Consider the following 16,895-nt stretch of genomic DNA (forward strand, 5'->3'; position numbering starts at 1 on the left):
TGCCTGCCAGAATATTTTGGAGCTCTCTTCTCTTGTTCTTGAAAGTGTAGTTTTTGACATAATGTAGATGGGGTACAAGTGTTGGCTAATTAAGTTTTGACACATCACCATATTCTGTGAGGTGGCTACAGCATCCTTCATGTAGGAGGGGAAAAAATTAGAAAGAGTATAATCAGGTTTGCATTACTTCTAACATAGGCACCCTGATGCCATCTGTTACCCTCAGCAGAGGATGCTTCAGGTTGGGAGTTAATGCTTTACTATGAACACTGTGGATATGATTGCAGTTTTCTGTCCATTAGTGTGTGCCTGGCTCATTGGGCAAAGAGGAACAGTCCAACATTACACTCCATATATAAACTGAGAACAGGAAGATTAGCATCTACTATATGCAGGGCTGTAAAGGAGGAAAAGGAAGCAGCAGTGTCATAAGAAATAGCCTATCAGATTATTACAATAAAGGATATAAGCAATATTAAGTAAGCCACTTCCAATCAGCACCTGCAAACTCTCCTTTGAATAGCCAAGCCTTGGAGGAAATACAAAACTTCTCATGTTCTAGTAGAGGGCTGCAAAGACTCACCCTTGAATCAAAAGGATAGATCACATGCTTCTTACACCACTAACTATCCTTTGCCATATTTATCACTTCTGATTTAATGTAGGTCTATATAATCATTTGGTCAATCTTAAATTTCCCACTAGATGATAATCCTCAAGGATAAATATGTTGTGTCTATATTAACTGTGCATCCTCAGAATTCAACGCAAAGCATGGCAACAAGAAGGCAGTTTTTATTTGTTGAATAAATGAGTTAATGAATGATGAGCGACGTGTCCCTTTTCTGAGAGCCCACGACACTTCATTATGTCTCCTTCACATTACTGATTCTATTGTGTTGTACTTCTAGATTTAATTAACTGCTTCCCCCACTATAAGCTACCTGAAGACAAGCATCACTGAATGCCCAGCACTTTCATAGTTCTCTGCATGCGATCAATGAGTGTTGCATGAATGGCAGAGTAAAAGGTGGGATACAACTGATATTCCTTTGATTTTGCTGAGAGTTGTAGTAAACTGAATTTACAGCAGACATTACACAGAACCTTCACCCATAAATATCTTAGATAGCTGATACATTGATAGGCTTGTCTTTCCTGCCAAGAGGAATCAGGGCTCACAGATAAGCTATTGTCATGGAAGAAAGCACTGAGTTAAGAGTTAAGATTGTGTTCTGTGTTCAGGTTTTTACTAGCTCATTGTGTGGCCTTGGCAGGTAACTATGCTCACTGTCCCTCATTTTCTGTAACATGGGCATTGACAATGCCTAGTGTCCTAGTCTCCCAGGGCTCTTGTAAGGCACAAATGGGAAAAAAAAAAAAGAAGATAAAAATAAATTTACTGAGAAAAGCATACATCATCATGACACCTGAGGTGACATTTCTTTACGTTTCATCAAAGACACCTTTCCCTTTCTGAGCAATCTGTAACCATGTTTCTCTTTTAGTGAATTCTGTAGTGGTGCCTCCAAGAGAGAATGGTAGGAAATACATTTTTACCTGATGAATAGCAAAATCTAACCTAGGTTTCCTCGAGGCCCCAAAAGATCCTTTGAGAAAAAACATTGCCTAGTCATCTCCAGAAAAGAAATTGCACATCGTCTGTTTATTTTAAATACATTTTCTTGTATTTTCCCATTGTAACAAGGGTTTATAAGAGAAAAATATGGGGGAAAAAAAGAAGGGAAAAACTACACATAGTTTTACCTTTGAGAACCAACAACTATTAATATTATACTGTATTTCTGTCCAGGTTTTTCGGTAAGTTGTTTTTCCCTTATAAAAGATAACATTTTATGTCTTGCTTTTTCCATTTCTCCACTTTATTTTAAACTCTTGGTAACATTATCTTGTACTAACTTTATAACTTAGCTTTGTAAGATTGTTCTGAGGACAAAATGAGAGGGTGAATCTGTTCCTAATGATACCTAATGAGGAATCAATAAATGTTAGCTGCTGCTATCATCAATAACAACATTGTCATCATTATTAAAATTACCATGGTGTACCTAACGTTTTCTTTTGAGACAGAGTCTCACTCTGTCACCCAGACTAGAGTGCAGTGGCACAATCTCAGCTCACTGCAACCTCCGCCTCCTGGGTTCAAGCAACTCTCATGCCTCAGCCTCCTGAGTAGGTAGGACTACAGACATGCACCACCATGCCCAGCTAACTTTTGTATTTTTAGTAGAAACAGGGTTTCAGCATGTTGGCCAGGCTGGTCTCGAACTCCTGATTTCAGATGATCTGTCCACCTCAGCCTCCCAAAGTGCTGGGACCTGATGTTTTCTTGTGTTAGACATGTAGTGTTTCTGAAGTTCAGATATTAGAAATAAAACCTGCTACACTGCTAACTCCTTTTTAAATGAAATGTTTAAGGAATTATTTCACTGTTGCTTTGCCATAATCAAACCCTCTCAAAATGCAAGGAACATAAAAAATTGTAAAATTACATAACATTAATAATGTTTCCGCCTTTAGCCTTCCTACACTGGACTCATAAGTAATGTACATGAGTGATATAGCTAGGATATTAGGAACGCCCGTGAGAACTTATCAAGTTCCTGGCGCTCATATTCATAGCTCTGTTTGCCAGCATGTGTAGCTTAGAGCATTTAACCTTTCAGTAGACTGTTGCCTTCTTGTCATCATCACTAAATAGAAGCAATACTCCATAGAAGCTGACTCTAACCTGGACACTTTTGCACATACAGAACTATATCTAGATGATTTCTGCCTCCTGGGTCCTGTCCTACAGGACTAGAATGGGCCCATAGGAGAGGATTTGAAGGCCTGGACTAAAGAAGAAAGGGTATTTATAGAGGCAGCACACCAGTGATTAAGCACTGGGGCTCTGAGTTCAAATCCCATTCTGTTATTTTTTAGCTGTGTGATCTTGAGTAAGTCACTTACCCTTTCAGAGATTCATTTGTTGACATATGTAATGGGGATAAAAATAATAGTACTTCCCTCACTGGGAAGGATTGTGGAGACTTGTAGCTATATGTGAAGTGCTCAGTGCAGTGCCCGCTGAAGAGATGCACCCAAGAAGTGTTAGTGCCTATTGTTGTCATCGTCAGTATCGTTTATTTTCCTCCTCCTTCCCTGTCTCTTCCACATCCTCCTTCTCAAAGTGACCTGAAGTAGGGTTTTCTGAGACAGAACATCAATTATAATCAAGAGGAAGAGCTAAAATTATAGCCTGGAAAGTGGTACCAAGTGAAATTTTAAGGGTAAAATAAGATGAATAAATAAGAACAGGAGTAAAAAAATATCTGCCATAGAAGATAAAGAGGAGGTTAGATTAGGGAAAGAAGTTTAGACCAAGTTTATGAAAAGTGTGGAAAGTTTACATCAAAGATGGTTTCATCTGGCTCTTCTTTGGCCTCTGCCCAAATGATCCACTATTCACTGGGGACTGTTCATTTTTGACTTAAAAATAGATGAGAGAGAGAGAGCTCAGTCTTAGAATTGGCAAAATGCAAAGTATTACACCTAACATAAGTAGACAGTGATATCATTGCATGATTCATATAAGTGAGGGATAATTTTATCTTACATTTATATTCTTTTTTACTTTCATGCATGATCCAGCCAGGTGTATCATATGCAGAATATCACAGTATAATATAGAATATATATGAGCTATCAAGTGGAGACATCTGACATGATGGGCTGAGACAGCAATATGAAACGCTAAAGGAAAACTCACCAATAGTGTCTCCTTTTTTTTTTTTTAATTTTTAGATAAGGAACATAAACTGTAGTTTGGGTTTCTCTCTGTACGTTAGACCCATAAAGCCCATATCTTTTTCAACCATATAGCAAGCCAATTTGATTTTAACTAGAGTTACTTAGAAAAAAAAACATTAAAAAAATCCCTTCATTCCATTAAGTACAGACTTTTAAAATATTTATTAAGGCAGGGCACAATGGCTCACACCTGTAATCCCAGCACTTTGGGAAGGCGAGGTGGGCGGATCACTTGAGGTCAGGGATTCAAGACCAGTCCAGTAAACATGGCGAAACTCTGTCTGTATTAAGCAAACATTAGCTGGGCATGGTGGCCTGCACTTGTGGTCCCAGTTGCTCAGGAGGCTGAGGCAGGAGAATCACTTGAACCTGGGAGACAGAGGTTGCAGTGAGCCAAGATTTCGCACCACTGCACTCCAACTTGAGTGATAGAGTGAGACCTTGTTCAAACAAACAAACAAAGAAGCAGAAGAACCCTTATTAAGCAGGTTCAAAATCAGTTAAGATTCAAATAGATGGATAAAGTCCCCATCATAGTGAGAAGAAGGAAATCACGTTTTGCTAAGAACACAGTCTAGGCTTGATTTCATGAGAATGATTTGCCATGTGAGAATGTCAATACTTCCTCCTATATACCTCCAGGAATCCATCCACTTCTCTGTGTACTCCCAACTCCATCCTAATCCAGATCATCCTCCCTTTCCAGGGCAACTTAATAATCTTCTCATTGATATGGTCCCCCTTTATGTTCCAATTCATATTCCATTCTCTTTATCCAGAGGTTTTGAAATTAGAATCTCATCACCTCCTACATTAGCACTGTTTAAAGCCTTTCAGAAGTTTTTCAAGTGTTCATCTGATCTCAGAAGCTAAGCAAGGTCAGCCCTGGTTAGTACTTGGATGGGAGAACTTTTCCAAGTGTTTACGATAAAGACAAAATTCCTCATCATAACCTCAGAATAAACTCATTGAACCTTTTACTATTCCTTTGTAGTAGTTATGACCATTATAATTTTACTTTCACTTGTGTAATGATTTAAATTCTACCTGCCTTCTCCACTGTACCACAAGCTCCACTGGGGCAGAAACCACATAATTTTACCCAGCACACTACTTAGCAAATAGCAACTGTGAAAATGAAAATGTATTCAATAAATGAATGCTATTTTGCCCTCACTTGCCATTGAATCTGGGCAAGGGACACCAGAAGTAAATGCTTAGGAAGCTGGGTTCCGAATTTTTGAACTCTGAATTTTTCCTCTATTGCCAAACTACATGGCCACGCATTTGATGCTTTCTGTGACTTTTTCTGCTAGTGTGGAAGAATGGAGAGGACATGGCCTTGATTTAAATCTCAACTTTGTACTTAATAACTCAGACTTAAAGAAATTTCTGAACCTCTCACTCTTAGTCCATTTGGGGTCCTGGACCCAGGGACTTGGGAACAACAGCCACTGATTTCTCACAGTGCTAGAGGCTGGAAGTCTGAGATGAGGGTACCAGCATGGTCAGGTTCAGGTGAGGGCCCCCTTTTGGGTTGCAGACTCCCAATTCCTTGTATCCTTATGTGGCAGAAAGAGGGCAAGAGAGCTCTCTGGGATCTCTTTTATAGGGGCATTAATCCCATTTATAAAGGGATTTATCCTCATGGCCTAATTGCTCCCAAAGGCTCCACCACCTAATACTGCCACATCGAGGGCTAGAATTTCAACATGTGAATTCCGGGGTAACACAAACATTCGGTCCATTGTACACACTAAGCCACAATTTTGTCACCTGTATGAAGCAAGGAGGCTATGAAGATTAAATAAAATAATGCTAGTGAAGCACTTAACAAAATGCCTAGCAAATAATAAGCACCCACGAAAGGTGAAAGGGTAGCAATTATTTTTGTTATACTATTATAATAATTACTATCACTAATACTTCTGTTATTTTTAATATTACTCTGTCCAGAACTTTGTGATCTGGTTACAAAAGGTCTTATGACTACTAAAAGTATAAGCTCTTAGAGGATGACTTAAAGTATTTTTCACCATAATAAAGGTGACAGTGCTATAAATGGTTCCAATCGTTTCAAGGATGTGGTAAATGTCTGGGGGGTGGGCACGGGTTGGGATTCCAAATTTGTGAAATGTTTCTACTTACTTAGATTTGGAAATACTCATGACATCAGTTTTATCCCCTCTTATGGTATAAACAAACAAGGCTATTCTTAGTAACTAAAGGTGATGGGGGCAGGGGCAGGGGGTGATCGTATTTCCTTATTAGGGTGATAATTGCTCACAATTTATTCAACATTATTATTAAATTAGTATTGAAAAGCTAATTTCGTGCTTCATGAAGTGGCAAATTCAATTCATATGCTAGGAAGGCAAAAGAACCAATATGACATTGACCTGGATAATTATGTCCCACCCTAAAACAAGGCAAGGTAAACCTTTCACATGACTTTGGAATGAATGACCTTTTCCTTACCATCTTCCTACTAAGTAAGGACAGGACATCATAATGGAAGTCCCTTTGTTAGAATTTATTGGCCTGATCTTTTTCTAAGTAACAAATTGTTGCATTTTGTTTGTCCTGCTCAGGAACAGATTTGTCACTTGCTAACATGAAATGAATGAATTCCCCATATTATGTATGAATGAGGTCGAAACAGTCTCTGCATCCCCAAAGTGTCATCATACTCTTTATCCAGTCTTGGCTTTGGTTTACAAAGAGCTTCAATCTTTGAGGGAGGAGTCTGTGAAAGCAAGCCTTGCTTCATCTCAACCTCCCTCACCAAGCAATCATTTCTTCAATCTTCACTTTGTACAAGTGGGTAGCAATGTTTTTTTTAAGGAGGCTGCTATGTTTTCTGTCTGAAGAACTAAACTCAGACTCACTGATGTTTTCTCGAAAAAAGGAGTTTTTCTTCCTTGGGACTAATCTGATAAGGGAGTGGTTAGTTTAAGAAGTAGCCTTACAAATTTATCATGGTGTTTATTGTGGATAGAGTTGTTGAGGTTACTTGCCTCAGTGTTTTATATGAAGCCTAAGGAAAAATTTTAGTTAGACCAGAGTACCTAGAAAAATGGTATCACTGGAGACTATGGCCACTGTTTTGCGAGGTTATTATGGTTTCTGGGATCGTTATACTGGATATGTTTTCCTTCTTGCTTTGAACACTGGAATGCTCAGTACTGGATTTATGACTCAACCCTATTAAATCCCTGAATTTCTGTGAACTCATGTACCCCCAGTGTCCTCTTATTATCCTAACCTTATCTTGCTTTTACCATCATCAATTTGTCTATTTTTGTTAATTGTAAAAGTAATGTTACAAGTTCAAGATGAAATACCATAGTATCAAGTTAAGTCCCAAGGATCGCTATCTAGGGAAGTTCATTGTTGACAATTCAGCATTGTATATCCTTTTAGACATTTCCCTAAACATAGTCAAATACCTAACATATGTACATATATACATACCTACATGTGTATGCGTAAACAGGTGCGTGTGTGTGCACATGCTTTTCTTAGCAATATATGGACATTCTTCCACGGCAGTACATAAAGTTCTACTACATTTTTTTTTAAATTGCTTAGTATTCCATGGTATGGCAGGTCTTTATTTTGTCTAGCCATTCTGTTGTCAAAATTGAAATCAACTTTTCTCTCTAAAAATAATCATACACTGAGTATCTTGCAGTATACATTCCTAGAAGTAGTCTATATAGAAGCATCTATATTTTAAAATTTCTAAGGGGTACTCCTAAATATCTATATTTTAAAATTTCTAAGGGGTACTCCTAAATTACCTTACATGAGACTGAACCAATGTAAACACTAACCAATAAGCTCTAAGAATGCTTGTCACTTGAGGTCAGGAGTTTGAGAACAGCCTGGGCAACATGGCAAAACCCCATCCCCACTAAAAATACAAAAATTTGCTAGGTGTGGTGGTACTCACCTGTAATCCCAGCTACTTGGGAGACTGAGGCACAAGAATTGCCTGAACCCAGGAGGCAGAGGTTGCAGTGAGCTGAGATCATGCCACTGCACACCAGCCTGGGCGACAGAGTGAGAATTTGTGTCAAAAAAAAAAAAAAAAAAGGAATGTTTCTTTCTATACACTCTACTAAAATTTTAAAAATGTTTTCCAATCTTTTTGACAAAAAATGCATCTTGTTTTAATTTCCATTTCTCTCATCACCAACGTGAACATTTGTTGCTATGTTTGTTAAACATTTCTATTTCTTCCTGGATCAGTTTCTAGTTTACATCATTTACCCATTTCTCTACTGACCTGTTAATTTTTTCTCCTTAATTTGTAGATTCTCTTTGTATGTTATTGGTGCTAAGCATTTATTAAATAGACTGTAACAGTTTTTTCTCTTTCATATTTTATTCAGTTTGTGACTATTGCTACAAAAAATGTTTAATTTTTTGCTTTCCAAACTGCTGTTCTTTATGACATTTATGTCTCAACTTTATATCCTATTCTTAATTCTTCTCATCTCTAAGGAGTCTGGATGGTCACTTTTGACATTCTCTTTACCTAAAATGTTATGTACGTGAGTGCTTAAAAATGTCCAAGAATTTTGATTTTCCTATTTTTTTTTTTACTTTTCTATTATAACTTTGCTTTTATATCCAACTTTATTGCAGAGAATGTGACTTGTAGGATATGAATCTTTGCATATTTACTGAGATTATCTTTGTGGTCAACTGTAGGATCAATTTTTGTAAGTATTTTATAGGCATATAAAAGGAATGTACAATCTCAGTATGTCTGGAACAAAATTCAATGTTTCCTATTCCTTAATTCCTTTCTTTCTTCCTTCCTTCTTCCCTCCCTTCATTTCCCCTTTTTCTCTCTCATTCTTTCTGGATTGTTAATTATGTTATTGAAATTCTCCATATCCTTAATTTGGTATCTACAAAACTTTTCACTCTCGCCATATATATTTTATTAAAATTATTCTTTTATTCTTTTTTCTTTTATGTATTCTCAGTATTATTCATGACTATTATAACATTGTAAGAACATATACTTTTATCAATGTGAATTACGCTCTGTTTTGTGTATAATGTTTTCTGTCTTGAGTTCTACTCTGATTATAACTCTTAGGTCGTTGTTGTACTGTCACTGGCTTAATAAATCTTTGTCCTTTTTTTTTAATTTTCAACTTCCTTGTGTGGTTTTGTCATAGGTATTCCTCCTTAAGCAAATATAGTGGTGGTGTTTTGTGTGTTCATTTGTTTGTTGTTTTTCTCACCCTAGACTGAGAGTTCTTTAAATTAAAAAATTCAGACTAGTGCCCCAGCCCTGCCACACCACTGCCACTGCCAGTGCAAGCACATGCAGGAACACTGACACCCCACTCCCACTGGTACCTCTCTTTAGCCAGCACGTGTGCCCCATGATGCTGCTGTAGTTGCTAGCATGTGTGAGTGAGCACAGGTCCCATGGCCAGTGCCCCAACAAAACACTTTGGCTGGCAACCCCCCCCCCTCATTGAGTATTGTGGCTAGGGAACACCTCAACCCCTCTTGTACAGCAGATTTCTAACCTCAAGGGACTAGAGAACAGAGCTGGGGGCTGGGTACCAGGCCCCCAGAGTTAGAGCATACAGCCCAGGAGTACTGAGCTGAGCCTTTGCCCCCTAAATATTCCAGAAATGAAGCCAGTTGACTGAATCCACTTTATATCACAATCAAACACCCACAGGCCTCAAAGGGGGGGAAAAAAGCAATAAAACCCATCCAAAGGGCAGTAACATCAAATATAAAAAGGAACATCATCCCATACACATAAGAAAAAACCAGCATAGGAACTCTGGCAACTCAAAAAGCCAAGATGTCTTCTTATCTCCAAACAACTGCACTGGTTCTCCAGCAACAATTTTTAACCAGGCTGAAATGGCTGAAATGACAGACATAAAATTCAGAATATGGATAGGAATAAAGATCATTGAGATACAGGAGAAAGTTGAGACCCAATCCAAGGAATCTAAGGAATATAATAAAATGATACAGGAGCTGAAAGACAAAATGAACATTTTAGGAAATAATCAAATTGATCTGATAGAGCTGAAAAACGACTTCAAGAATTTTATAATACAATTGCAAGTATTAACAGCAGAATTGACCAAGCTGAGGAAAGAATTGCAGAGCTTGAACACTGCTTTTCCAGAATAACTTAGACAAAAATAAAGAAAAAAACAAAACCACCAAGAAATATAGGATTATGTAAAGAAATAAAATCTACTACTCACTGGGATCCCTGAAAGAGAGAGAAAGCAAGGAATTTGGAAAATATACTTGAAGATATGGTTCATGAAAATTTCTGCTACCTTGTTAGGCCAACATTCAAATTTGAGAAATACAGAGAACCTCTGTGAGATACTATATAAGATGACCATCCCCCAAGACAAATAGTCATCTGATTCTCCAAGGTTGAAATGAAAGAAACAAATGTTAAAGTCAGCTAGAGAGAAGGGGCAGGTCACCTACAAAGAGAACCCCATCAGGCTAACAGTGGACCTGTCAGCAAAAACCCTAGCCCTGAAGAGATTGGGGGCCTGTATTCAGCATTCTTAAAGATAAGAAATTCTAACCAAGAATTTAATGTCCTGCCAAACTAAGCTTCATAAACAAAGGAAACATTAGAATCTTTTTGGACAAGTAAATGCTAAGGGAATTTATTACTTCCAGACGTGCCTTATAAGAGGTCCTTAAGGGAGTGCTAAATATGGAAAGGAAAGACTATTATGGGCCACCACAGAAACACACAAATGTATAGACCATTGACACTATAAAACAACTATACCGTCAAGTCTGCATAACAACTAGCTGCATAACAACTAGTGACACAAAGCCAGGATCAAATCTACACATATCAAAATTGAATGTAAATAGGCTAAATGTCCCAATTAGCCGAGTGGCAAGTTGGATAAAGAAGTAAAACCCAACTATATACTATCTTCAAGAGACCCATCTCACATGCAGTGACACCCATAGGCTCAAAATAAAGGGATGTAGAAAAATCTACCAAGTAAATGGAAAACAAAGCAGGAGTTGCTATTAATTTCAGACAAAGTAGACGTAAACCAACAACAATCAAAAAAAGACAAACAAGGGCATTATATCATGGCTAAGGTTATTCAATTCAACAAGAAGACTTCACCTGAATACATATGCACCCAACACAGAAGCACCCAGATTCGTAAAACAAGTTCTTAGAGAGCCACAAAGAGACTTAGATAACCATACAATAATAGTAGGAGACTTCAACACTCCACTGATAGTATTAGACAGAACACTGAGGCAGAAAACTAACAAATACGTTTGGGAACTGAGCTAGACACTTGACCTAATGGGCATAATAGAGACCTACAGAACACTCCACCCAAACACAACAGCATAGACATTCTTCTTATCTACACATGACACTCTAAAATCAACCACACAATTGACCATAAAAATTCTCATCAAATTAAAAAAATATATATTACCAACCACACTCTCATACTCCAGTGCAGTCAAATAAGAATTAATGCTAAGAAGATTACATAAAACCATACAATTTCATGGAAATTAAACAACCTGCCCCTGAATGAATGACTTTTGTTAAACAACAAAATCAAGGTAAAAAAAATTCTTTGAAAATTTTCTTTGAACTAATGAGAGCAAAGATACACCATACCAAAATCTCTGGAACACAGCTAAAGCAGTTCCAACTTAAGAAAAAAGTTCATAGTGCTAAATGCCCACATCAAAACATTAGAAAGGTCTCAAATTAACAACCTAACGTCTTAACTAGAGGAAGAAGAAAAATAAGAGCCAGCCAACCCTAAAGCTAAAGACAAGGAATAACCAAAATCAGAGCTAAACTAAATGAAATTAAGATGAGAAAACCATACAAAAGATAAATCCAGGAGGTTTTTTTAAAAGAACAAATAAGATTGACTGCTAGCTAGACTAATAAAGAAAAAAAAAAAAGAAAGAAGATCTAAATAAACACAACCAGAAATGGCAAAAGGGATGTTACTACCACTGACCCCACAGAAATATTAAAAAAAAAAAAACCTCAGAGACTGCTATGAATATCTCTATGCACACATACTAGAAAACCTAGAAGAAATTGATATGTTTCTGGAAATGTACAACCTCCTAAGATTGAACCAGAAAGAAACTGAATACCTAAACAGACCAAGAATGACTTCTGAAATTGAATCAATAATAAAAAGCCTACCAACCAGACAAAGCCCAGGACCAGATGAATTCACAGCCAAATTCTACCAGATGTGTTAAAGAGCTGGCACCATTCCTATTGAAACTTTTCCAAAAAGTTGAGGAGAAGGGACTCGTCTCTAACTCATTCTACGAGGCAAGCATCATTCTGACCAAAAAAACAGGCAGAGACACAACAAAAAAGGAAAACCTCAGGTCACTCTCCTTGAAGAAAATAGATGCAAAAATCCTCAACAAAATACTGGCAAACCAAACCCAGCAACACATCAAAAAACTAATTCATCATGATAAAGTAGGATTTATGCCTGGGATGCAAGTTTGGTTCAACATAGGCAAATTAATAAATGTTATTTATCACATAAGCAGAACTAAAAAACTACATGATCATCTCAATAGATTCAGAAAAGGCTTTCAACAAAATTCAACATCATTTAAAAAAAAAAAACAACAAACTAAGCATTGAGAAAACATATCTTTAAACAATAGGAGCCATCTATGACAAACCCACAGCCAACATCATACTGAAAATGCAAAAGCTGGAAGAGTTACCCTTGAGAAGCAGAACAAGACAAGGATGTCCAATCTCACCACTCCTATTCACCATAGTACTGGAAGTCCCAGCTAGAGCAATCAGGCATGAGGAAGAAATAAAAGACACCCAAATAGGAAGAGTGTAAGTCAAACTATCTCTGTTTGCAGACAATATGATTCTATACCTAGAAAACCCCATAGACTTTGCCCAAAAGTTCCTAGGTCTGATAAACAACTTCAGCAAAGTTTCATGATACAAGATCAATGTACAAAAATCAATAGCATTTCTATACATCAAAAACATCCAAGCTGAGAGTCAAATCTAGAACATGATCTTATTCACAATAGCTGCAAAAAAGAACAAAATACCTAGGAATACAGCTAACCAGGGAGGTAAAAGATCTATACAGTGAGAATTACAAAACACTTCTCAAGGAAATCAGAGATGACAAAAACAAATGGAAACACATTATATGCTCATGTATAGATGAATCCATCTTGTTAAAATGGCCATACTGCCCAGAGCAATTTATAGATTCAATGCTACTTCTATCAAATTACCAACGACATTCTTCCCAGAATTAGAAAAACTATTTTAAAATTAATATGTAACCAATAAAGAGCCTGAATATCCAAAGAAATCATAACCAAAAAGAACAAAGCTGGAGGCATTGCATTACCTGACTTCAAATTATACTACAAGGCTACAGTAACCAAAACAGCATGGTGCTAGTTCAAAAACAGGCACACAGAACAATGGAACAGAATAGACAGCTCAAAATAAAGCTGCATACCTACAACCATCTGATCTCCTACAAAGTTGAGAAAAACAATGAAGAAAAGGACTCCCTATTCAATGAATGGTATTGGAATAACTGGCTAGCCATATGCAGAAGATTGAAACTGGGCCCCTCGCTTATACCATATACAAAAATCAAATCAACTCAAGATGGATTAAAGTATTAAATGTAAAACCTAAAACCACAAAATTCCTAGAAGATAACCTAGGAAATACGATTCTGACATAGGCTCTGGCAAAGATTTCATGATGAAAGCACTAAAAGTAATGGCAACAGCAACAAAATTGACAAGTCAGACATAATTAAACTAAAGGGCTTCTAAAGAGCGAAAGAAACTATCAACAGGGTAAACAGAGAACCTACAGAATAGGAGAAAATATTTGCAAACTATGCGTCTGACAAAGGTCTAATTCCCAGCATCTACAAGCAACTTAACCAAGTTTACAAAAAAAAATATTAAAAACTGGGCAAAGGACATGGACAGACACTTTTCAAATGAAGACATACACATGGCCAACAAGCATATGAAAAAATGCTCAACATCACTAATCATTAGAGAAATGCAAATCAAAATGAGATACCATATCATATCAGTCAGAATGGCTATTATTAAAAAGTCAAAAAGTAACATGCTGGGGAGGTTACAGAGAAAAGGGAATGCTTATACATTGCTGGTGGGAGTGTAAATTAGTTTAGCCACTGTGGAAACAGTTTGACAGTTTCTCAAAGAACTTAAAACGGAACTACCATTTGACCCAGCAATCCCATTATTGGGTATATACTCAAAGATATATAAACCGTGCTACCATAAAGACACATGCATGCATATTTTCATTACAGCACTGTTCACAATAGCAAAGACATGGAATCAACCTAAATGTCCATCAACATTAGACTGGAGAAAGAAAATGTGGTACTTATACACCTTAGTTCGCAGCCATAAAAGGAATGAGATCGTGTCCTTTGCGGTAACATGGATAGAGCTGGAACTCATTATCCTCAGTAAACTAATGCAGGCATAGAAAACGAAATACCACATGTTTTCACTGATGAGTGACAGCTAAACATTGAGTACATGTGGACACAAAGAAGGGAACAACAGACACTGGGGCCTCCTTGAGGGTAGAGGTTAGAGGGAGGCAGGAAGGTGAGGACTGGAAAACTACCTACCAGGTACTGTGTTTATTACCTAGGTGATTACACAATTTGTACAGCAAACCCCCATGACATTTACCTATATACCAAACCTGCACATGTACCCCTGAACCCAATATAAAAGTTTAGAATAAGTTAATAAAAATATGTGCATATTACTGTATGCAAATAATACCTTGATGAAGCTGATTTTAAAAAAAAAAAAAGAGCATGGAACATTGCATATTTCTAGAATAGTTTAGAAAAATTCAACTGATAGTCATTCACTATATTGTCTCATATATTCTTATTTTATGTTTTTTATTCTTTATTTTCTTGTTTTTTATTTACAGTTTACCTCATAGTAGCTTAAAATTTTCACCTTACATTTTTGTTCTGCTGGTGAACATCCTTAAACTTGTCACAATGAGAAATTGTTTTCATGTCCAAATAAAAATACAGCAGTGTCTACAACAACTTCACTTAAACGAAATACAGGTTGTATCATTGATATTTTAGAACTTCCCTTTATTTCTTCCTTACTACCTCTTTGATATTATTAAAAATTATCTTGAATTTTGGTTCCAGATTGTTAATTTTTTACTTTGTGCCTCTTCTGTTTTATGACTAACTACTTAACAATTCCATTAAATTTCACTGCCATATTTTCAACCATTACTTAGTATTAGCTATAAGTTTTACTGATATCCTTGCACATTTTATTGGTATGTTATGTATTTCTGTTTTTCAACTTTATCTTGCTGAAGTACAACCTGAAGTTTTTTGTTGTTGCTTTGTTTTCAGAAAAGGTTATGTGGGTGGTAAGCTTTCTATGTTCTTAAATGTCTAAAAATGCCATTCCTCTCTACCCCATACTTTAATGATAGGACTTGAGCTTGAAAACGTACTTCTTTAGCTTTTTACAGGCACTGGTCCATTGTTTTCCTGTTTTCTGTATTGTAAATGAGAAGTTTGATGCTAGCAATTAATGTAGTGGTCTTCAGAAACCCATGTTTCTGAACTTGACTTTTAATTCCATTTCTACCACTTACTAACTGTAGAACTGCATAACCTCAGGGATCCTCTTTCTCCATATCCACATACAAATAGATAAGAGTGTGGTATAGGGTGCTAGTGTGGTGAAGATTAAAGTAAAATACTTAGCTCAAATAAATAATGGGCTCAGTGATGAGAATAATAATTCATTTATACCAACCTTACATTTTTTTATGGGAGCTTGTAAGATTTTTCTTTATCCTTAGGGATTCCAATTTTTTACAGTTTTGCCATAAGGGACTCAGTTGGCCTTTCCTTCTCTGAAAACTCAAGTCCCTTTCCAGCTTCGAGTCAGTCTTTCTATTATTTATTTGATTGCATCATACCCTCCATCTATATCTCTTTCTTTCCTTGTGATTTCTCACTACAGAGTTATTGGGTCTATTGAGTCTGTTCTCCATGTGTATTAGTTTCCTATTGCTGCTGTAACAAAGTACCACAAACCTGGTGACTAAAAACAACACAAATTCATTATTTTAATTTTTTAAAGGTCAGAATCTGAAATGGATTTCATTGGGCTAAAATCAAGATATCAACAGGGTGACATTCCTTTGGAGGAATAAAATTTCTTATTTGCATTTATGAATCAGGATCTAAGAAAATAGAATTGGTTCCTGAAACATAATCCTCCTTATATGAAAAAATTATTGTGTCTCCAACAATGGGTGTAAATTCTTAAGACAGAAGCCCTGGCTCCTCTCAGGGGTTGGGGCATTGGGGAAGTCTTTTCTTTAGTAGGTATGAGAATTTATCCTTTAGTAGCCCATTATGGTAATCAAAGTTCCTTGGGAGTTCAGTGCTCAATTTTTTTCGATGCTAGTGCCCACACTGGGACCCTCTCACAGATGATTCACCAGTTTATTCAGGGAGCTATTCTTTCAGCTTTGCTTGGGGGACAAACGCGGTGTCAGCCTTTTGAATGGGCCAGCTCTTTCAGGTCTCTCTATTCAGTCACCCCTCACCTTTCTCTGCCTCCTGATCTTGGAATCCCCCAGAATTTTGCTGGGAAAATCCCTTCTTTCTTCCATTTTGTGTTATGAAGTATTTAGCTTTTTGATATTCTCAGACAATATGTTACTATCTGCCTTACACGTTTCAGAAATTCCTCAATATTCTCATCTGCCAAATGCAACCTCCCTATACTTTTCTAATGATGTTAAAATTTTGTCCTCTTTGTGAATATCTTGTGTCATCTAATGGAACATGAGGTTGGAAACATGCATAGTCAAATATCTTGAATTCTAAATTCTTTTTTCTATTGCTTATTCTATTGCCATATATGTGTTTCTGTACATTATAACAAATATTTCTCAAAAATGT

At 36.7% G+C, this 16,895-nt stretch overlaps 1 protein-coding gene and 1 long non-coding RNA gene across 2 annotated transcripts in view; both read left to right on the top strand.

Annotated features, from left to right (window-relative positions):
• The window catches only part of LOC105472409 (carbonic anhydrase 10), a 544,782-nt gene that overhangs the window by 272,768 nt on the left and 255,119 nt on the right, over nt 1-16,895 (top strand). The window lies entirely within an intron of this gene.
• The window catches only part of LOC139359613 (uncharacterized), a 61,473-nt gene that overhangs the window by 27,344 nt on the left and 17,234 nt on the right, over nt 1-16,895 (top strand). The window contains exon 2 of the long non-coding RNA XR_011615755.1: nt 1-16,895. This exon is cut by the window's left edge and continues 23,319 nt beyond it; it is cut by the window's right edge and continues 17,234 nt beyond it. This is a non-coding gene — a long non-coding RNA (uncharacterized lncRNA).

This window comes from Macaca nemestrina, chromosome 17 (assembly GCF_043159975.1).
Source record: "Macaca nemestrina isolate mMacNem1 chromosome 17, mMacNem.hap1, whole genome shotgun sequence".
NCBI classification, from domain to species: domain Eukaryota; kingdom Metazoa; phylum Chordata; class Mammalia; order Primates; family Cercopithecidae; genus Macaca; species Macaca nemestrina.